At 44.3% G+C, this 23753-nt stretch overlaps 1 long non-coding RNA gene across 2 annotated transcripts in view; it reads left to right on the forward strand.

Annotated features, from left to right (window-relative positions):
• LOC118935948 (uncharacterized) overlaps positions 1–23753 on the forward strand; it is a 182314-nt gene that overhangs the window by 111215 nt on the left and 47346 nt on the right. Inside the window, exon 3 of one of the 2 annotated variants that reach the window (XR_008995404.1) lies at positions 6806–7169. The exons of the other annotated variant lie outside the window; for it this stretch is intronic. This is a non-coding gene — a long non-coding RNA (uncharacterized LOC118935948). Of the gene's footprint in view, positions 1–6805; positions 7170–23753 lie in introns of those variants that run through there. 2 annotated transcript variants of the gene reach the window in all.

The raw sequence follows: 23753 nt of genomic DNA on the forward strand, positions 1-23753 counted from the left end.
CACCAGCCATCCTGACCCATCCACATTCCTCTCTGACATCTTTGCAAATTATCTTTTTAAACTCTTCTCACTTTCATTTTTTGTACCGAGATTTTTACACATCTTAATTTTCCCATGTTACCTGCTTTATAAAATCTGTAGGAAACACTCTCTAGTGTGGATTGCAGGGTTCATTTCAATTCTTCTCTCTCTTTTTTTTTTTAAACAAATGCTGCAGATGAAAGACAGGTAACTGTGTCACCCACAGTGAGGTGTTCCCTAGATACTTACAGTCCCAACGGTGGTGGTTCCTGAGCAGAACATGGTTCCCAAGCGAGGATCGATTCCAGGCACAGTAAGGAGCGGTGGGGAAACTGTGGCAGAGAAAGCTGTTTCCAAACCTGCTTCCACCACTTCCCTGTGCACAGCTGAGCAGGTGTGCCCCCAGAGTTCCTTGTCAGTGAAATGGAGAGAAGGATGCCTTCCCAAAGGGTGGTTCTGAGGATCAAGGAGGGGATTACAGGCGTCCTCCTCCTCCTCCTCTCTGATTACAATAATAGGTCAGTCTGTGGACTTGCACTTCTTTGGAAGAAGGTGATACTCTTTTAGATGCACATCAAAACCATGCCTTTGAATCAATGTCACTAATTATGCTGTACATGGTAGAGTTGCCCTCTCGGATCCACACATCCGGTATTTTAGAAAAAGCCCTTTACATTTTTTAGGAAAAGCTCACCCTCTCACCTAGTGCAGAAGCATCTTTTTGCCAGGGCAGTGCCATATGTACCTTAGCAGAGTGCCTGGAAACTTCTTACAGGGCACCCTTTAGAATTGTTCAGATCTTTCCATTTCTGTAGTCACTCTCATTAAAACTTCGGACCTGGCCAACTGGTTGTGCTTCTGGAAGGCATCCCGGAAACTGTTTTCTCCGTTTGAATGCCATGCAGCGAGTCAAACCCGTCATTCTGACGGGATTTAAACAGTAGGCCAAGTAACATTGCCTGTCTTACGCTTGGTGCTCACGTTTAGGAACTCAGGGTTCTCTGTGTGTGTGTGCAGAGTTCTCAGAGGGCTTTGTAATAACATAAACAAATGGATCTCCATGGTGTCCACAGTTTGTGCATTGACCAGTTTGCCCTGGTTTTAAAACCCCCTCAGTCCCAGGAAAACTGGGACGTTGGTCACCCTAACTATTGAAAACATATTACAGCCATTTCTGGCTCTAAGGGCTGTGATGCAGCAGAAACAGGAGGCAGGAAAGGCGCAGCACAGGGGCTTGGGTCCTCACTCTATTCCAGGTCGTTACCTTCAGAGGATTACTTTTCTGAAGCATCCAGGGAATGGCATATTTTTGCAACGTTTTAAAATAGAGCATATGTGCACATCATTAAATTTCATGAGTAGGCGACTTGCATTTCCCAAACTCTCACTTATCAGGTTGACAGGTATGCAAATGGAGAAAAGACAGAAAAAAATCCAAGTTGTTTTTTAAGTCTTAGCACTCACGCTGGGCTAGACTCAGGGCGAGTCGTGTGCAAGAAGCGAGTTGTCTGCTTGCCGGACGTCATCCGGGTGAGCAGGATGTTCGCGTGCATTTTGGGTGCTGCCGTGCTAGGCATCCTTCATGATTATTTGTTTCCATTTCTCTGTGAACCGTTTCCTTAGGCTTTTTAATAAAGAGCTCCACAGTGACATCTAGTGTAGGAAGAGAAAAAGTACAGAGAAAACACAGGTTAATCACCTAAAATTGAACGCAGTATCCAAAAGAACATAATGGACGCTACTAAAAAAGAACTCGCTCCTTCCTGAACTTTAACTGCTTTTGTTTCCTTAACTAGCAGCAGTGAACGACCTCACAGATATATGCTGAGTTAGGATATCGGAGCCACAGAAGGTGCCTACAGTCGGGCAGTCATCTAACACAAAGCCTATGTTACAGAAAGGTGCTGACTGTGTCATGTAAGGTACTGAACACTGTGCTGAAACCGAAAAACACAGTAGTTGTCTGGAGAAGGCACGGTTGCGACCCTCGCAGTCGTGTGGCCGACCGGGAGCTGCCAGCATCAGGACAGAGGATCCTGCTGCCTACAGAAGAGCCACATGGGAAATTCCAGGTTCAGCTTCCTACCGAATGTGCAGCCCTTGCACACCAAAAAGTCAAAACGTCTTAAGCCAGAGCCTCGTCAGTTGGGGACTGTCTGAGACATTCTCTATTCTGGAGCTCTGTCTTTAAGAACCAGTCTCTAAGGAGGTCATCGTATTAACACACACGTACCGTGTGTTTCCGGTCACCGTGAAAAACAGTGATCCACCGCCGAGCTCCGTTTCCATAGGAGTAGATTAACCTTTGCAGTGCCATTATTTGGGAAGGGCTGGCTCAGACGAGAAGCCCAGCTTGTAACCACGGAGAGCCTGGGCAACATGCGTGGGGAACTAGGGAGCCGTCGAGGCAAGCTTGCTTACCTCAGCCCCTTGATCTCGGGCCAGCCTGACCCAGGATCGTCGATTCCCGGTCATCCCCAGCATTCCAATCAACATAACAAACTGAAACCAGTTGATAAGTCCCTACTTACATGTAGCATTGTAACAGCAGCAGAGTTTAGCATTTTTCAAGAGTTTACTGAGTTAATGGGCAACAGGTTTTTCAGCTCTCCTGTCTGACCTCTGTGCTCCTTCCCACTGTCCTTTCTTCTGCAGCCCAGACTCATCATTGTTGTTCCTACCTCAGGGCCTTTGTACTTGCTGCTCCCTCTGCATGGAGTGTTTTTTCCATGATTTCACATGCCTAGAATTTCTCTGATTTCGTGTGGAATCAAGTTACTATTCTGGTCTTAGCTCAGATTATCTTTCAGAGAAGCCTTTGTAAGCAGCCCCCTTGGTAAAGGAAACACTCCTGTACGTGTGAGCATGCAACTTTAAAGAAAAAAAACCACTTTTCCTTGAAATGCTATGTTTCCTTATGTGTTTGCTCACTAAAAACAGGATCAATGTTGGAGCCTCTGGTCGCTGAAACTCTTTCTTTCCTGCAAAGTGAAAACATTGTTGAGAGTGTCAGTTGGTTCATTTTAGCTGAGGATGATAAAAGAGATGAGCTAGACAAAGACCAGGGCGGTTTCCAAGCAGAATTCAGAGAGATGAATTTAGAGACCAGGAGTGGATTGGAAAGCAAAATTCTTTCTCATCTGCAGTTTCCCCAAACTGGCATTCTCAAAATAAAAGGTGGCCTGGGAATAAAGATCAAATCCAGACTGTGTTTCTGTGAACCTTTGTTAAAATTACTGAAAGATTGAACATGGTGCAGAATAAATAGATCCTCTTAGCTAGACAGAAGGACTCCTAACAGTCTTAAGAACTTTGCTATTTACAATATGACTGCCACAAACATTTGCAGTTATGTCTCTTGGAGCATATACACAAAAGTTTCTCCTCTCGGGTGTGGTGCCCAGGAGTGGAATGGCTAGGCTGTAGAGTATACTCAAATTCAAATTCACTAGATAATACCAAATTTCTTTTACTCCTTCCAGTAGCAGATGGTCAGTCCTTGTCCACAGATCATGGAGGGATTTTTGCTTCACATCCTAGCCTGTAGATGATGATAAGATTAAAGACAAAAAACAAAAACCAACTTTTTATAAAATCTGTTGGGTTTGAAATGAAGTCTCGTTGTGAATTTAGAGGGAATTGTTCCAACATGTCGGTCTAGATTCGGTGTGCCTGTGGGAGGAGGTGAGTTCAGGACCTTCCTGGGTCTCCCTCTTGAATTAGCCCCTGGTGAATTAAAACCGATTTTTTTTTCTGATTAGTAATGAAAGTTGGCACTTTAAAAAAATTGTCGCTGGCTGTTCATCTTTTCTGTCTTATGAAATACCTTGTTAAGGACGATACACATTTAGGGTTTGGTTAATTGATTTATGTGTATGTGTGTGTGCATGTATTTATACATATTTACTGTATCTACTGACACTTTGGCCCATGGCCATTCTGCCCCTCAAGGAAAAGGAGGGGGAAGAGAACAGGAAAAGTAAGATACGAGAAAGGGAAGAGGAAGAATGTACATATGATTGTTTAATCAGGATGTCACAGCCCACAGAAAACCTGCCAAAATTTTTATTGGAATTTTATATTGAATCTATGAACCAAATGGGAAGGATTGACATCTCTACAATACTGAGCTTTCTAATGAAGAACATGTTGTCTGGATCCCTAAGTTCAGTTCTTTAATGTTATTCACTGTCTGTCTATACTTTTCTACATAGAGTATATAGAATTTTTTCCATAAATCTGTTATGAAATAAATCAGCTGACATTCTAACATGGAAACAACCTTGATCTTGACATAATACCTTTCTTTATATATTGCTGATAAGTTTTAAAAATATTTCAGATTTTCGTTATCTGTGTTCATGCGTGAGATTGGCCAACACTTTTTAAAAACTTCTTTCATGAGATATAATCCACTTATTGCATAATTTTCCCATCTACTTATGGTGTGTAGCATATTCACAGAATTCCTCAAGCATTTCCATCAATCAGCCCCAGAAGAAAGCTGGTACCTCCTGGCGGTCACTCTCCCTGCCCTCCATCTCTGCTGACCCCCAGTTTGCTTTCTGTGTCTTTGGCATTGCCTCTTTTCGGTGTTTCACATATATGGGATCACACAGACTCATTAATTTTTTTACTGTCTCACTGTGTTTGCGCATAGTGAATTGGTCGCGGAAGACATTGAGCCAGAACCCCTTTACTGCAGGTGAAGACATTTTGCAATAAAATGCTTGCATAATTGTTACTGAATCACAGTATTCTGGGGGTGACACCCAGTGCTGGCAGTTTGAGAGGATGCGGTGTCCCTGTCCATGGAAAATTCCCAGCAATCTTTATTAGCAATCTGCAGAAGCACTGGACCAGAAGAGTCCCAGACTTAATCTGTCTTATCTGCAGATTGGAAACAGGTTAATATCTCAGCCATTACTCTTTATCACTCCCTTCATGGCTTATCAGTAATGTCTGACAATGACTTTCAATCCTTGCAAGGATGGAGAGGGAAATTAATAGAGGCAATTAGGGGAGGTTAAGGGGAAATGGGAAGGCAGGTTAATCTGGTTAAGACTGAAGATGAAACCAGGAAATGACTCTAACTTACTTCCTTCTACTCTCTTCTCTTGCTCTCACTTGACGGACGTTAAGTGAGGTCCCTTCATATGACAGGCATTAAGCTCTAAGCTAGAATGAGACCTATGTCTTATATGTCTTAATAAATGACACACAGGTCTTAATTATGAAAAGATCTCACTTCTAAGTCAAGGGTGGGAATTGACACATAATGAAATAATTGTTACAATCAGGTAAACACTAATAAAATCATGTGCAAGTATGAGAAGCAGCCAGAATTAGACTGAATGCAGGTCCCTGTTTTTCTGCCTTTCATAGCAGTGCTTACGGGGGATGATAGTTGAGAAGAAATATCTACACATGCTTCAGTTAGGAAAATTTAATGCATGGCATTCTGGGTTGAATTGTGTCTCCCCAAAAAGACATGTGGAAATCCTAGGCCCCAGAACCTACACAGGACCTTGCTTAGAAACAGGGTCTTGGCAAACAGAGTTACATTAGGGTGAGGTCATCAGTGGGGGGCCCTAACCTGGTGACTAGTGTCACTAATTGAAGAGGGAGATTTGGACCCAGAGACATGGGGACGATGTCATCTGACAATGGAGGCAGATACAAGCCAAGGGATGCCAAGGACCCAGCTGCCTTCAGAGCCTAGGAAGAGGATTTGCCATGCATCTTACATTTATGTTTGAAACACACATGCACCCAGAACAAAAAGAAGCTCTTCATCCCTTTAGAGGTCTTCATTGCTCTAGAAGGATTGCTTACGCCACGACATAAACACTTGGCCCTGCAGTGCCCGCTCAATGCTGGACCTCTGGAGAACAGCAGAGACTCCAGGACCCGGCTCGTCAGGGCGGTGCCCAGCCCCTCAGCCCTCCCTCGCACTCCTTCTGGTCGAGTCTACCCTCTGAGTACTGCCCCAGGACACTCACTCCTTCCGTGCCTGTTCTGACCTCTCCAGCACAGAATGCACTCACTTTTCAGATGGATGACAGGCCGAGTGCTGAATCTGGACCCACCATTGTATGTGGCCCCCAGCCTGTGTCCCTGTAGCAGCCAGAGAGGTCCTGTCACATGCTGGGTGGATTCTGCTGCCCCTCTGCTTCCCCATCTGTCCTTAACTTTCTCACCATTGACCCCACCACCACCTATTTGCTCTTGGGATGGGGACCAGGACCCCATGCTAACTCATGGCCAGTCCTGGGCACATCCCTGCCTCACTTTCACCCTCACATGTGACCTAACACAGTTCCTCACCCTGCTATGTATCTGCTGCCAATTTTACTGCAAGGCTCCATTTTTATTCTTGAGATGTCCCCCTAAATGTCACTTCTTGCTGGGCACTGCTAGGGCCCTTGGTGATATGCCCTCAGTGTGTTGTGGAACTTTCCAGACTATAATTTGTAAATGGGCCTTTGCTTATGAGGTGCCTTGATTAATGTCTGTCATCTGCATGGGGTGGCAGCTCCCTGATGGCAGAATCCACATATGTTCAGTTTGCTCTTGTATCTGCAATGCAAAGAGCAGTTTTTGTTGAATAAATACGTGAAGGGATGCAATAAAAGCAGTGTGTTTTGAATAATAGTTGGGTTCTCAATTCATGAACTTGTTTACTTTCCAGCAGGCTGGTGTTCTTAATTCCTTTGTTGTTTGGCATTCTGGTTCCTGAGCACAGTGAACATTAGAAGGAAATGCTCTTCTCTCCTTTCTATAGAGTTGGAATGAACTTAAACACTAAACAGTGCATGCCAAAGTCTGGATCTTCAGAGCACGAGACAAAAAAAAGACCCTTGGAAATTCACACTACAGTAAAATCCATCAATATTCATTGCAGGGGAATGTCAATGAGGAAAAGCTTGAATTGACTACAGATAAACATCAAAAGTGTGAAATCCATTAAAATAATTTAAAATCGTGAAAGCCTATAGTATGATGTGATTGTGGCTCCCAGTTCCATGGAAAATCTTTGTCAATAAAAGCAAGACGGGTTCTAATTATGTCTCATATCTTGTCATGCTATGTCATTATCTGTAATGATTCAATTTAATGATCATCATTAATATTTATTGAACTTCTATGATACTTGAAGCTGTATTTTGCTGATAATAATAAATGAGTTCATGTGTAAACTTAACAACATGTACAGTGTCATTAATGAGTAATGCTGAAGGGCAGAGGGAAACAACATCTGTGGCTGTGCTGTCCAATGTGATAGCCACTCAAGGGCTGTTTTAATTTAAACAAATTAATTAGAATTAAATAACAAATTCAATCTGTAAAATGCATCAGGTACTGTTCACTTGCTCAGTAGCCACGTGTACCCATGGCCACCTTGCTGTACAACATGGACAGAAAACTTCCCTTTATCGTGAAAGTTCTATTAGACAAGTGCTTATCTACAGAACTTTGTTAACTGCATGCTCAGCACAGATCAGTGGTATGCTTCGTGGTTTGTTTGTTTTTTAAATAGTTAAACTGGATTAGCAGAAGGTCAGAAGACAGAGAAGAACTGTTGCCCAGGACTCTTCTCTGCCTCAGATTCATCTGGGTGTGATCAGCAAACCAACACGTCAACTCCAGTCTGTCCTGTGTTTTTAAAATAAGGTTTTATTAGTGCACAGCCTTCCACATTCATCTATGTCTGCTTTTGTGTGGCAGACATGCTGACTCATTGTGATGAGACTGTACGGCTCACAAAGCCAAAAATACTTCTTGTCTGACCCTTACTAGAAAATGTTTGCTAACCTCTCATCTAGAGAGTCGTGTCCCACTCTAAATGGGGTCTTGCTGGATGGGGGACCCACTGGAGAAGGAAGAAGGAAGGGCCCCCAGTAATAGAGATGCTCATTCGAGAGAAAGAGCCATTTGTGATAGGAGTTGTCTTCAGACACTCTGGAGGGCTTTCGTCTGGAAGAGGGATCAAGACAGCAGGGTAGAAGGTCTGATGAAGAAGAAATGTGGTCAGTATGGGGGAGTAAGGATCTAAGGAGTGGACTGTTTCATGGATAACAGGACAAACACTTTGAAAGATTACTTAGAGTTCCTTCCTACGAAGGTTGAAGCCGAAGTGGAGTACGGATCTGATGGGCATTGGTAGAGAAGACTCCAACCCATGTGTAGATGGTAGGGTGACCTCCCAGGCCGACCCGTCTGCTTCCCAGATCTGCTGAACACACTGATGAAAACCCCTTTCCAAGAAAACTGCATCTCCACCAAAACATGCAGTGCCTTTTATGAATCAAGTTCAAGAGCCCCTGAACTGTGCATCTCTTCACCCACAAAGCATTCTCCCAACTCTCAAATTCTGTGAATTAAAAATGTTTTCAGTCATACAAAACCTTGAATCTAAAAAGAATTCAAGACCACTCATAATTATCAGTATAATATACGATATGAAATTTGGATACATGCGTAACTAATGTGCAAATGCCTTAAAAACATTGCCTTCTCCTAGGAATGGTGCTGACGGCGTTATGTTCTTATTTTCATGGATAGTTTAGCAGTAAACTTAAGGTAAAAATTCAAATTCCTGAGAAATAGAATGTACATGAAATAACTACATTTGTGTAGGTATTTTCTTGCACTGCAGCATTATTCCTCTGTAGGGTTGTCCTAATGAGTCAGTGACCTTACACTCAACTTCAAATACTTTGTTATCTCTTTCTATCTATCATTTTCTCACCAAGACACTGTGTTGGATGATAGTCACTTTCCCTTTCATTGAAAAGCTTTGATTTCCTGCATGACTTAGGTTTAAACCTAGAAAGTTTAAGAAAGCCAAATCAAGTACTAAGAATATTCACACATGGAAAATGTCTTAATATTGTTATAGGCATTCATTATACATCCAAATTGTATTATATCATCAGAAATCATAATAACACCATTATGTTTTGCAATTACATGCTTCGGAGGCAACGTATCATGTGTTTACTGTAATTACACCATTTGACTAATTACAGCAATTATGCTACTTAGTGGCTGAATTCTTAGCTCTGAATGCCACTGATTGGGTGGACTTTCTCCATAATTCTGTGAGGTTTTGTGCCTTGAATTTGGTGAATGTGGTCTTGAGCTTTTTGTTGCTAGATTTTTCTCAATTTCCACTGATGATTTTAAGGTTCAGGGATGAATATGCCATTTACATTTTTCATTACCATATCAAAATGTCTCAGGAAGGACAGATTGTTCTTTTCTGGCCCCAGGCTCTAAAAACTGTGTGGGCTTTTATATTAAGTGCTTAGCTTCCCACCAGGGGCTCACCCAGAGCCTAGTGTTGGGGATGAACTGACAGGCTGCTTAGCTGAAATGAGAAGTCGGTTTGGTAACTTCATACGAATACGTCCATCAGCTCCGTTCTCCTTCTCAGGACCAGCGCTGGCAGCGTGAAGCAGATGGAGTCCAGCCATTATTTTGAAGGCCTGGATCTGCACTTTGAAAGCTGTTAGACTTGAGGAAACACACTGAATGTCCCAACCTCAGTTTTCTCAATACCATAGGGAATTAAAAAGAGCTGCTTCATAGGACTTTTATGAGAGTCACATGGAAACATAAAACCTCTTTGTAAAGTGCATGATAAGCAGCTATAGGGAGCTTCTGCCTCCTGTACGTCAAGAGGAACCACAGACTTTGGGAAGGAATTCACGCTCTTCCCTAAGGGGCACAGCGACTGCTTGCCCTGACGGGAGTACGTGCGCTCTTTGCACCATTTCCCAGTGGTTTATCACACAATAAGAAGGCCCTGTGGACTTGGGTCTCTTTTTCCAAATTAGAATACCAGGAATTAGATGGTCATGTAAAACAGCTTGGAACTTAAAAGTAGATCTTGGAAAAAGTAGATCTCAGAAAACAGTACGTTCTTGTCAGGCACAAAAAAGTAGATCAAATATTTACCAGTAATCAAAATTTTATAAACAACCCAAGAACATGACAGAATGTTACCCCATTTCAACCTTAGTGTCTGGTTATGTGGGTTGCGATTTCTATTTCCAAGTTACCTTAAATCATTAATTAGTTATGAAGCAACTGAGCCTTATAATGAGGTAAGAGAGGGAAACGAGCAGACTAGAACACACACGTATGTCTTCTTTTTAATTTGATGGTGGGCTGTTAATAATAAATAATAATTGACATTACTGGGTATTCATAAAATAGTTATTGTTTCAGCACATGCTGAACAAAATTTGCAATGTATTCCATTTGATCACTCTATGTTATTAATTCAGAAGTGGCACAGATTATGAAACTGTGTCCTGCATATTTATTTGCTTCTTTTGGCTACTTATGTCCTCTTAGGGGTTCATTTTTATTGGACTGAGCCAATTCGACTGAGCCAATTTATTGGACTGAGCCAATTAGACTGAGCCAATTACGATGCTTCCTCAGCCATCGTAAGCATCCAGAAACTCTCGCAGGGTCAGTGTGAAGTGGCTTTAGAGAGGTAGCCCTACACTATAGTCATTCTTCTCTGCCAAGTTTGTAAAACATTAATCCCCAAATGGCAATGATACCTGTGATAAGCCAGGTTATGCTCTCAGGCACAGAATTGTGAATCGAGAAACACAAACCATGAAATGGGATCTCCTCTGGTATTTCCAGCAAAGTTTACTCTCCTTGCCCGGGAAGTCATTTGAAGGGTTGTATAACAAAAAGGGAGGGTTACGCTTTGCCTTTACGTGTAGCCCACATCAGACTTCAGTCTGAGTAGCCCCTTCACGGCCTGCCTGCATCAGAAGGGACCGCTTGGCACCCACTCCCACCATCATTCGAGTGTCTCTTCTTGGGACTGAGTCACGTTTACTCACAAGCGGCCTCTGAACACTTCATGAAGTTGGCTCATTCCATCAATGTCCTTAAAAATGTCTCCCAGAACCAGACCCACTTCTTGATGTGGCTTGTCAGGCACAGAATATCATTGCCTTTCTTTCAATTAAATAGTAACTTCGTGGTGGTGCGGCCTGAACCTGCCTCCTTGGCTTCTGCATATCACGGCACTGGTTCTCGGACGTGGAAACCACTCTCCAAATGTATACACTCGTTCTGTGTTTTGCATAAATGTGACAAAGCATTTGAGCATGTAATGTGCTCTCCATTATTTTAGAAGACTATGAAGACAAATCATTTTGATCCCCTAAGTTGGGTTATTTTGTGTGTTTTTTTGCTTTCCGGGAAACGTTCCTTGACTGTTTCTTGATGAGGGATGTTGACGCCAGATGTTAAATCTAGTCAGCTCGGTTTTTGACTCCTGATCTATCTGTTTACTAGCTCACTGTGTAAATTACAGGCTTCCCGTAATACCTGTGTTTTTCATTTGAAAAATGGGGGTATATTAGTGTGCGCCTTGAAGGATTGTTTTAAGGGATACTAACTGTAAAGTGCTTACCACAGTACATAGGACATAATAGTTACCTAAATAAGTGCTTCTTTTTCTAGTATTCTGGGGGCTTCCTAGAGAAAATCAGTTTCTTTACACCAAAGCTCTGTTCCCATCCTCTGTGTTTTTTATACACTTTTTTTTCTTTGTTCTTCTCTTAATTCTTAGACTATCTTGTTTGTTTTCTGTCTCATTGATTGGGTTGTTCTCTGTGTCTGTTCTACAGTCTAGGTTTTATTTCTGCTTTTGTAATTTTGGCTTCCTTGAAAACAGCGTGGCCCGTGTCACTGAACTGCCTTTTCATCTCTCTTGGTAATCTGTGCTTCACTCTGTGTTTTTCCTTTTTTCTTGTTCACTCCACGTGGGCTTTCTGCCTCTTTTCTACAGAAGCCTTCTTGATTCCAGCTGTAGAGCCAACATCTTAACTTGGTGCCCAGTTCCTATAACGAATATGTTTGCCGCTAGAAGTTTCCAGCCTGGACTTCTGAAGGGCTCCATGGTAGATTTCTCTTTCCTTATCCTGCAGAAGCAATCCATGCAGTGTCAGCATTCATCAGTGGCCCCAGGAATGGCGGTCCTCAGGCTCTCCATGCTGTTATGCACAGGTCTGCACCAGGGGTCGGCACTGGTACTGTGAAGGGCAAGACAGTAAATAGTTAGACTTTGCAGGACCCGGGGCCAACTCCACCATGGTGGCTGCAAAACCAGCCATACACTATATGTAAACAAACCTGTGCCATGTATTCCAAGCAGACTTTACTTACAAAAACAGGTAGCGGGCCAGACATGGCCCCTGGGGTTGTAGAACATTGCCCCACGGTCCAGACCATCCTCTCCGTGAGGGTACGGACCATTTCCGTTTGTTCACTTCTGTGTCATAGCCCTCAGCTCAGTACCTGGCTTAGTCAATGTATACTGACCTGCTCAATGTTATTTTATTCCGAGCAACTGAAGGAGGAGGAGAATGCACACTTCCTCAAACCCATGTCCATCATCTGACACATCTTCATCACGTGTGGCTCTGCTCATGTACTGCCTTTCTCTTCCAGGTGTACACTAATTGGACTGTGCCAGTTAATTTTCCATGTCAACTTGCTTAGACTTTGCTAACCAGCTGTTTGGTCCACCACCCGTCTATTGTCGGGGCAAATGTATTTGATATTTTTAGATGTGACTAACGTTCACAATTATCTGACTTAAAGCAAAGCAGATTGCCCTCCACCATGTGCATGGGGCTCATCCAATCAGTTGGATGCCTGCATAGCAAAGACCTTGGCTCCTCAAGGAAGAATGAACTCTGCCTCCAGGCTGCAAGGCAGAAATTCTGCCTGAGTTGCCAGCCTTTGGACTCCAGGCTGCAATGCTTGAGTCTTCCCTGAATCTCCAGGCTGCCAGCTTGACCTGCAGATTTCCAATTGACCAGCCTCACAGTTTTCTTTCTGCATCTCCTATCAGTTCAGTTTCTCTGGAGAACCCTGGCTACTACAATTATTGATGCAGCACGTGAGAAAATCCTGCTCCCAGTGTGCCATGCCAAAGGACTGCTCTCACCTCCGAGACTCGCCTGCAGTCAGGGAGGTCCATGCCCCCGGGTGAGTTTCATGATTCTCTCAGCCCATGGCCTTCCCACAGTGGTAGTGCCCATGAATGCAGAGGTGCATCAGTGTGCTATGGAGGGGGTGAGGCGGATGAGGGCACTCCCTCTTCAACACCAGGCCATGCTGTGCCCGTGGCAGGGCAGCTGTCCTTTATCTTGTCTTCCCATCCCCTTCCCCCACTTCATGGTCCCCAGAAGGGCCAGACTCTCCTCTGCTTGCTGTTCCCAACGAGGAAGGCCTCCCAGGGACTCGGAGGAGCAGTGTGGTCAGTGAGTCCCACTAGCCCTGTCTGTTGGCCTCTCTGCCATGCTTGGCTGGCTGTGACCCGTGGTCCAGCTCGTCTTTAACTCAGGAGAGAGCTGGGGATTTGAACTCCCATCCTGAGCCATGTCTCCAACTTAGCTTTTGCCAGAGACACATGAACTCTAGGGATGATTCAGCACTGGCTTAGCCACCAAGGAAAAAATATTTTCGACTCCCATGTGCGAATATGTTCCTTTAAAGAACCCTAAGGGAATGACGATCTCCTAACATGCATGGATGCCTTCTACAGTGTCTCGGGGAGACGCGTCTCTCCTCTGGCATCTTATGAATACCTTATGCGCTTCTCTGTAAGAGCACCTGCACAGTCGCTGTGCAAACATCCTAGATAGAATGTCTCTTTGGGGATTTCATGGGAGCCCCTTGTATTTCCCACGTGTCTATCAATCATAGTAACTGGCTTTGGTAGTAGCTACGCAAGTATTGGCTGGATGTACGAGTAGCAACTGTGCATGGATGGTTAGATAGATGGATAGTTCTACTAGGATTTTTCTCACTAGTTAACCTAGAGGTCAAGGACATGAGACCCATTTGCGTTATTTATTTCACATTTACCCAGGAATTAGTGTGGTCCTAGAAAATGCAGTTTCTTAAATATACTCCTTGTCCCCTTTTGGAAAACTGGGGTCTTTGCCTGAAGTCTGGACTTTCACCGACCTCCATTATCCTGTTTGCTGGTGGTTTCTGTGCTCATGTCTTCAAGCCTTCTCAACATGTATAATTTGGGCATGGAAGTAATTCATTTTAAACAATCAAGTGCTGTCTTATGCTCACTTGTAGATTTTAGTTCCCTGTGAGTCGTGGATCCTGCACACCCACTTTGCAGCTGCACAATAATAGAACTAGAGATCTTCGCCCTGCTTCCTTTAATGCTACTTCATCTGCCCCCAGGCGCCGGGTCTAGACCTGCTCTGCTCCACGTTTGGCTTCACACATAGTTTCCGAAGTCATTTTGCTCTTAGAATTTTTGCCCAACCTGTTAAATAATTCCTGGGATTTACCATCTGCTGCATTATTAGGAGTGAGAAGCAATAAAAAAGAACATTGTGAAAATGTGGCACATGATGACAAATCAGGGGGACGAGGTGATAAAGCCCTTTTTATCTTCCCCATTCCCAGGGACAGATATATAATTTCCTTCACAGCTTTATCTTCTGGAGAGAAACAGTGTGTTTGTTGGGAACACAGGTAAAGGGGAAGGAAGACAATCCTGTCTTAAAGCTCTCCCCGAAGCAACACGAGCAAGTGGCGTTACCCTTCAAACAAGCTTCCTGGAAAATGTGTATTAAGGCAGGTTGATCTAGCAACCAATTGCTCTTTAAATTAGCTCGAAGAACTTAATTTTGGGAAACAATGTAGGACTTCCAATGTGAATGGACTTCGCATTTCACAGACGTGCCTCTTGTCAAACGTGGAGTGAGAGACCTTCCCCTCCGAAGTGGAAATTCCATGCTGTGTTGGCAGCTTTGAGTGGGCTGTCTTCTGTTGCCTCTGAATTCCTCTCCTTCTTTGTCTCTCACTCTGGAAAACTCATACTTGGTAGGATTTGCTACTGAGGTGCAAACAGTGCCTTTGCTAGGGGGAGATTGTGCTTTGCTCTTGGAGGAGATTGAAGGGGCAGCCCTGTTTGGGCACAGCCGCAGGTGCAGGATGTGGGCTGTCTGTTCACTCCCTCTCTGAGCAGCACCCAGACCTACGGCTTGCTCACACCCTGCTAGGACAGTAAATAACCCGAATGCTGTAAATGGGTGTAGATGAATTGTATTATATCAAAAACTATCACGTTTGGTGCCGTGGTTCTGGACTGAACTAGCATTTACTGAATGCATAATAGTTGAAAGGAGGTGTGCAAGGTGCTTTTTGATCAACGGAATCATTTCAGCTTCATAAATATCTGCATGTGTTACCACTACCATTGCATTTGGTGCAGGGAGAATACAATACTTTCTGTGTAAGATGTGGACACTCATTGTGAGTTAGCCCTTCTAATACCAAGCATTTTTGACCTGGTACTGTGCCCTTAAAGATTTCAAATTTCTCTGGGGAGGTAGAAACTTATTTTTCCCAAAGGACAAATGATTCTGTGAGTCTGTCAGTGCGCACAAGGTCCAGTGTGTGACAGAGACCCCCAGGGCCATGGGAAATGACAGGATAGGGAAGCCGGAGTGGGCAGCCGGAGTCTAGGAAGTCTTGGGTGTATCTCCTTGCTACGTGGGCTTGCTGCCGGCATGGCAAGTGAGCATGTAGGAATCCACTCACGTGCAGAGATGGGAAGGGAAGTTCATTCTGGAGGAAAGCACCTCTTCCCATCACTCCTTCTGCTCAGACCACAGCTGCTTTTCCTTTAGGCAAGTTTTCTCCTGTATCTATGGCATGCATAAGGTTATAAATTATTAAAAACATAGTTTAAATTAATTTTGCATGCTTGGGGATTACTTGCTTAGTGACACAGTCAAGATTGCTTTTAGCAAGGTGGTGTATTTATTTCTATTGCTACACAGCCAGTGGCCACAAGCTTAGTGGTTTCCAACAAGACAAATTACTCTTTTACAGTTTCCACGAGTCAGGAATCGAGGCACAGGTTAGCTGGGTCCCCTGCTCAGGTGTCACCAGGTAGAAATCATGGTGTCTGCTTGGCTGCCTTCCTTTCTTGTGATTAGGGTCCCCTTCTAGGCTCAGAGGTGGTGGGCAGACCATTTCCTTGTGGCTGCATGTTTGAGGTCTCTATTTTCCTGGTGGCAACCCACAGAGCCATTTTCAGGTCCCAGAAGCTGCCCGCAGTTGCTCACAGGTAGTCCCCGTAGGCAGTTCATGGCATGGCTTCTGCTTTCTCCTTGACATAGGACAGGATCTGCTGCTGTTTCTTGTCATGTTTAAGGGCTCAGCTGGGTAGGTCAAGCCAGCACAGGTGATCTCCTTGTAGATTAACCAAAGTCAAGTGCTTAGGGACTTCTTCACTTGAGTGCCACCCTTCATGGGCACTGCTCCTGCCCGTACTCAAGGGCAGGGAATTATATGGGGTACATGCACCTGCATAGCCAGCATGGGAATCCTGGGGCCCATTTTTACTTGTGCCCACCACAGAGGGAAAGTGAGGCATAAAGAAAGAGCCTGTAGGTTTCACTTTGCATGCCTAGAAGTGGGTACCTGGGGAAGGACTGTGAGACCCTACCACAGCTCCAAGGGACCAGAGCAGCCAGGCCTGATGGGAGGTGTTCCTGGCCCACCCCTGGCTTTGTGGTTGATCTCAGCAGGCATTCACCCATAGACCGTGGCTCTACGGATGCCACAGAGTGATTGCGGGGAGGATATGAGCCATATGTGCCCTGAAAGAGCGTAGATGGAAGAAGCCAACCGATTTCACACTCACGCTGCCTACCATTTTTCAAATGTGTCAAACAGTGTGTGAGTCTCCTATGTTTGCTGTAACAATCACCAACTTGGTGGCTTAAAAAAATACAAATTTACAAGCATGCATCATTTGGTTGTTCTTCCTTTTACTGTGCTTCACATATCTTGGTGTTTTTTACAAATTGAAGGGCTGTGGCAACCCTGCATTTTGGAGTTTTTCCAACAGCTTTTGCTCCCTTTGGCACATTTTGGTGATTCCCTGTGTATCTCACACATTTTCATTATTATTCTATTTGGTAGAGTAATCTGTGATTATGACTCGCTGACAGCTCAGATGATGGCTAACATTTTTAGCAAAAAAGCATTTTTAAATTAAGGCGTGTACCATAAAAAGAAAAGAAATCCTGCCATTTGCAACAACGTGGATGGAGTCAGAGGGTATTATGCTCCGTGAAATAAGGCAGGCGGAGAAAGACAAGTACCAAATGATCTCCCTCATTTCAAAACAGCAGCAGACTCACAGACACTGAGAAGGGAATAGCAGTTCCCAAAGGGGAATGGGCTGGGCAGGGTGGGTGGGGAGGGAGAAGGAGATGAAGGGGCACTATGATTTGCAATCACAGTATAGGTATGTCATGGGGATGGTGGCATGGCACAGAGAAGACAATGACTCTGTGACATCTTACTACACTGACAGACAGTGACTGCAGTGGAGGGGGTGAGGACTTGATAACGTGGGTGAATGTTGAACCTCTGTGTTGTGTAGGTGAAACCATCATAAGATTGTATATCAAATGATATTTTAATAAAAAATAAAAATTAGCACACATACATTTTTTTAGACACAATACTATTGCATACTTAATAGACTACAGATAGTGTAAACGTAGTTTTTATATGCACCAGGAAGCCACAGCATTCATTTGACTTCCTTTGCTGTGATGCTCACTTTTTTGCAGTGGTCTGGAACCAAACCTGCAATACCCCTGAGGTCTGCCTGTGTTACTTTTCAATCCTGGAGCTCAAAAGTCCAAAATGGGTCTCTCTGTGCTAAAGCCAAAGAGCTGGTAGAGCTGGTTCCTTCCGGTTTGAGGGGAGGGCCTTGTCCAGCTTCCGGAAGCCCCTGGCATTCCTCGTGTCCTGTCCCTGCCTGCATCGTCAAAGCGCATCACTTCAAAGTCTGCTTCCACCGTCACCTCCTCTCTTCTCCACTTTGATTCTCCTGCTTCCCTTTTGTGAGCACACTTGTGAGGACATTTGTTCTACTCAGATAATGTGGGAAAATCATGTTTTCCCCACGTAACATCAACTGATTAGGGACTTCAATCACATCTACAAAATATCTTCACGGCAATGCCTAAATTAGCATTTGATTGCGTGACTGGGAATTGGAGCCCAGCTAAGTTGACACATAGAACTGACCATCCCAGATGGGGGTGAATAACATACAAATGTATTTGAAATCATTGCTGAGTTTTTAAAAAATGGACTTCCTTAGTCATGACTCCTATCTGTTGTCATGGGAACCCCTGACTTCTTCTGAAGCTAGACAGTTGTCTCCGTGCTCCATGGAGGCACTGATTGGGGGGCTTCTTTGGGAAGACCGGGCTCCTGAGATCCGAGAAGAGAGCAGCAGGCTGTGGGTGGTCAACTCTACACACCCAAAAACAGGAAAAGGAGAGAGGGGAAAACACACAGATGGGAGGATGGTGAAGGCGAATTTCACCTACCCCAGAATTCTGTAAAAGTTCATCCCTGCTCCTATAGCTGTAGCCTACTTTGCACTGATTCTTGCTTATTTTGGACTTGGCTCCAAATGAAACGCAGACTGTCATCAGAAATTTAGTGCATTAGCATTCAATGTCTGCAGAAGTTTATTGCCTGAAAATCACAGGGAGAACCATGAGAACAATGATTTTTTTCCCTTTTACTGAGCAATTAAATGTGATGAATATGTTATACACAGTGGTGACTGTTGGAATTAATAAGCTGAAACATCGACGCATCACTATTTGTATACTTGACATCTAATAATTACATCATTTATCAAAAAAAAATCTGGCAATCTTAAACAGAGAGCATTTATAATTAATTTTCGTGCCCTGGAAAGTCCAATTCATTCCACAGTCAAAAAGAGTCAGTGTTAATTTCTTTTCTATCAGCCGCGGGCTGCAAGTTAATGTATGAAAATCAGTACATTTACAATAACAGACTAATTAAATTATTTCCTCTACTGTAGTGGAAAAATGCACGGTTCTAATGCTGATAATCAGTCACCACAATAGAAGCCATTTAATTCTCCTTGAAAGTCAAGTTCTTCCCAGTGGCAATTTTAAACTGTCAAGTGGGCTGAAAAATTCAGTGTGCTACAGTCACAAAGAATATTGACTTTTGCATATCATTATTGTTAATATACTTTAAATGAGACTGATAGGGAACTCATTAAACAGGATTTTTCAACTGGTGAGTCTGAGTCATCAGCAAATGAATGGAGCAAGAAAAACGCATCTGAATTCTATGGAATGATCAGCAGTGAAATGTCCGTATGGAGACACTTTCTGTGACCAATATAATTCAGTAGACAGGGTACATATTTTAAAATAGAAACACAGTGCATCTCAGGACAACTTTCCCTTTGAGGGCAAGACTGGGTCAGCAGGAGCAATAGAAGAAATTGAGGATATCAGTGTAAAATGTTCAAAAGTATGGCAGAAGAAAATTTGTTGTCTAGAACAGTCGTTCTGTTCTCATAATCCAGAAAAAATGATAGAGGTGGTATCTATGGATCAACGATGCCCATATGTGTTTTAAAGCATAAGGGAAGAAGTGAGTGTGAAAATAGGCTGGTTTTATGCACAATCTGCCAATAAGGAGAATGACATAATGGCACAAATCTATTTCAGTTTCCCAAAAAGGAAAGAGAAAATAAGGATATTCTTTGGAATCTGTGGGGTAAGATTCAAAGACGGCCAGGTTATCTCATTCACTCTCTGACAGGACAGGAATCTGGCATGGAATTCTGTGGCTACACTGAAAACGTATCCCTAATAGAAACTACAGTGGCTTGTCCAGGAAAGACCACCTTCTTGCTGCGACAGGGCCAACCACACTGCCTGGTGTATGACAGGTGTTTGGTATATATTTGTGGCGCAACCCTAATTTCTTCCATGACGCATTATTTATCAGCATCCTACCGTAGGCTGGCTGATTTTCCACGTAGTATTCCCCTTACGCTCAAAGCTCTGTAAGTAAGCTGTCACTGTCACTGAAGGGTTACAGAAGGGGAGGGTGACATAGGCAGTGTTCGTGAGGGTCACCAAGCTGGCACTTGTCAAAACGAGGGCTTGAATCGCACACTTCTGGCAGCCCCCGACCGGCTGCTGCCCCATCCGCGGTGGGCAGAGGGTGACGAATGCAGAGAGGAGGGAGGCCTGGCTTGGCACCAGGGGACCTTTCAGCGCAGCAAGGCTGGGAGACGGCTTCCCTGCTCTGGAGCTGATGGAGGGGACGGGCGCAGGTAGCTAAGGATGGGCGAGGAGGGCGAGGGGGGGCAGGGAGAAGGAGAAATTGAAGAAGGGTGGAGGAGAGGAGAAATTAGACGCATTAGAAGGAGGAGGAGGAGGATTTCAGTGCCCACCGAGTATTTTCCTTACGCCAGACACTTTCCTCCAGCGCCTCCTTTATTCCTCTGGGTAACTGTGTAAGGTAACTATTCTTTTTCACTTACACTGAAAAATAATTTGCATTCAAAAGAGGTCAGCTCCCCCTTAGACAGTCGCAGAGGCATCCGACCCGTTCCAGCTCCCCAGGAATGTCCCCGGGGATGGTCAGGAGGGGGTCGGGGGTGGAGGCCTTGCCGTGCACATGGGCCTCCGTCCGTCCCGGGGCTTTGGCGGTGTGACCGTCCTGAAGAGTCCCAAGGAATGGCCGTCAGGTGCATCTGAGGACAGAGGCCCTCCGTTCCCCTCCTGCCGCTAACACCCAGGGCCAGTGCCTCTTGCTCGGAGCCTTTGAAATCCTCCCCAGGGACGACCCTCAACCAGAGATTTACAGAGAGGGGGTGGCACCCAGCTCCTCTGCTGAAAGCTGAGTGGGAGCACGTCACACCCAGCCAGCCACCCACCGTTAGAGATTTTGTCCTTCACGGTCCTTATCTTCGAGGTGCAGGACAGGGTAGGGGGTGCCTGCAGGACCAGGGGAGGGCTGGCGACCAGTGAGGGGGGGGTTCTAAAGCGCCACCTGGTGGTATTTGGGAAATGACCCCGAGGCTGTCCGGGGAAGACCTGGGGAAGCAGACCTTACTGGTGAGGGCAAGCATCTTGAGGAGCTGTGCCCGTGCACTGCTGCACACTCCAGCAAAGGGGGCTTCACGCTGGGCTGACTTCGGAACCGACAGAGAAAAATATCCCTTTCTCTTTCTCATTTCTTGAAAAAAAAAGCTTATATTGAAGCAGCATCTGGACTTATTTATTCAGCAGGGGCCCTTGAAATCAATAGGGTTTCTTTGAAACCATATTGCATAATCTGAAGCCTGACTCAGAGCATTGCTTTCAAGAAAATATAAAGCCCTTTCCATATTTTCTTCACTTTGCCCACCATGCGACTTTTGCAGATTCTTACAAAGCGTACATGCTGGTCAGTTACCACACACAACGCCCCTTGTGAGCTGGAATCCACACAATGACTAGCTCAGAAACTTCCATTGATTCTGTATCATCAGATGCCACTTTGGAATAAGAAATGTAATCATTCAACACCATTGCTTAATCGTCCCAGAAAAACACAACTATTTGTTTATCCCCAGAAAACTTTTGTTCTGTATAAGTGGCAATAGTTGTAGCCTTTTGTTAACTTTGACCTATATGTTTGGCAAATGTAGGCAGAGGGTATAGAATTCAGCCAAGTTTATATATTCCTTAGGTAATCAAACTAAAATAAATCTTTACCTGCTTTAGGGTAACAGTTGGTATTTCAGATTGCAGGTGTGGGAAGTTTGACTCTGGACCAGATGGTTCCTGGCAACTCTTGCTAAAATGAGTAAATAAATTATATATTACATTTCATGCCAGAAACATAACCAATGCATTTGTATGAATTAAAGTCTTCTTAAAGCACCCAGTGCAGAGCCAGAACAGCAGACGGAAAGCCCTCCGCAGAACGACGAAATACCCATTGCATGTGCAAAAAGATGTTGGAAAAAGGTTTTCCCATGTTATCTTATAATGAAGGGAGAAGTTGACTCTGTGTTAAGCCCAGAGGTACACACAACTTGTGTGTATGTCTGTAGAGAGCGCTTCTGAATACCCAGAGGGCATCTGCTAATAATGCAAGCAACAAATTCAGATCCCCTGACAGCTGGCATTTTATGGGGTTCCTGTTAATAATTAATGGGATTGCCCCTTGTTCATTGAGAAAACGCCTTACAGGCTGTCTGCCAATGCTCCTGAGCAGCCTACTTCCTCACGTCCACCTTGTCAAACCACAACAAAATAATAATTTTCTCAGGAAGATAGGGCTGTATTTCCAGACAATTGAACATTCTTTTATTACCCTTTCATTAAAGAATTGGCCTAAAAATGTAGCTCCTCTTTGGGTCAGTGGAATGTAATGAAGTTCTCAAATCTAATACTCTCTGCCACTTTTAGAGAGGCTGCCATTATTACCGTTTTACAGAAAATACCAGTGTTTTAATGAGCTGTATCATTTTCCCCTTCAGTATCAGTGGTGTGGACAGCCCTGTATGTGACATAATGAATTTAAAGGCCTTCTTATGACTGTAAGAACCACAGAAAACAGAAGACATAACATCTGTTTACTGAGGGCAGGAATTGACATGCACCTGGAAAATTGGATTGTAAATTTCCACACAGCTAGGTGCATGGCTCTGTAGTACCAGACACAGGAAAGCATTTTTATAACCCAGATTCGCAAACAGCACACATATTTTTACACAAGGCATATTAGTAATGTGAGTGAGTCAGCGATTACCTCCTTAAGTGAAAGATTTCATATAAATGGTTACAGCACTTAAAGAAAACCTCCACATATTTAAGCTTGTTTAAATTCACATTTTCACTGTTTAAGCTCCCTCAAGTTGAATGCCAGGTGTCCAGTTCTGCAAACGGCTGTTTCAAAAGACAAGCTCTGATTCTTCAGCCCAAGCAAGATTGGGTAAGAGGCTGAAAGTAAGAAAACCCTGCCTTTCCACAATTTTTCAGTCTCTGGAGAGTCAGGAAAAGATATTTTACGGGACCAGAAATGATATTTACATTATACAGCTTTAAAAAGTGCAATGTAGACTTTTTTCTCCATTTCAAGCATCTTACGCAGAGTTTATTGGATTTCCATAGATAATGTGACTTTTGGTCCAGTAACGAAACTGCACACCCCACAGGGGTGCAGTAAAAAGGGTCAGCCTCTGCCTTTGGGAAAGAGGACTCCCGGTTCTTCTGATGGAAGATAATGAATCAGTCCTGGCACCCGTTCCATCGCACTTGATGCCGTGACGCGTATCTCTCTGGATTTTAAACCTCTCCGTTCCGTGTGTGCTTGCTCTCTGCCAAGGGTTAGAAACGCACTTTGCTCACGGGACTTTCCAAGCCCTGACTCGTCCAGGTGATTGTCTCCTCTTGTTTTCCACCCAGGCAGGGCCATCTTTGGATTACAGGTTTAAACCCTGGGCTCTGCTGCCCTTTATTCACTGCTTTTTCTCTGCATGTCCATGAAATCCGGCTCTGTGATGGGTGTTGGCTGCCATCCTACAGAAGCAGATAAGCAGGTCTCTTTCAAGTGCAGTTGTTTTTGAATGGGCTCCACTGGCTTGTGCCCACCCAGGAGTCTTCCCAAGGAAAGACCTGTCGGCAGGAGCTGCCCCCAGGCCGTGCACCACGGGGAAGTACCCGCACAGAGGGATAGACAAACACGAGGAGGCTGGCACAGCTTTTTATACTTGGCACACGCACCCTGCTCCCCAACCAGGAGCCTCATTGCCATCCCCAAGTCTTCCCTGCTCTGCTCCT

Source organism: Manis pentadactyla, chromosome Y (assembly GCF_030020395.1).
Source record: "Manis pentadactyla isolate mManPen7 chromosome Y, mManPen7.hap1, whole genome shotgun sequence".
Classification (NCBI taxonomy): Eukaryota; Metazoa; Chordata; class Mammalia; order Pholidota; family Manidae; genus Manis; species Manis pentadactyla.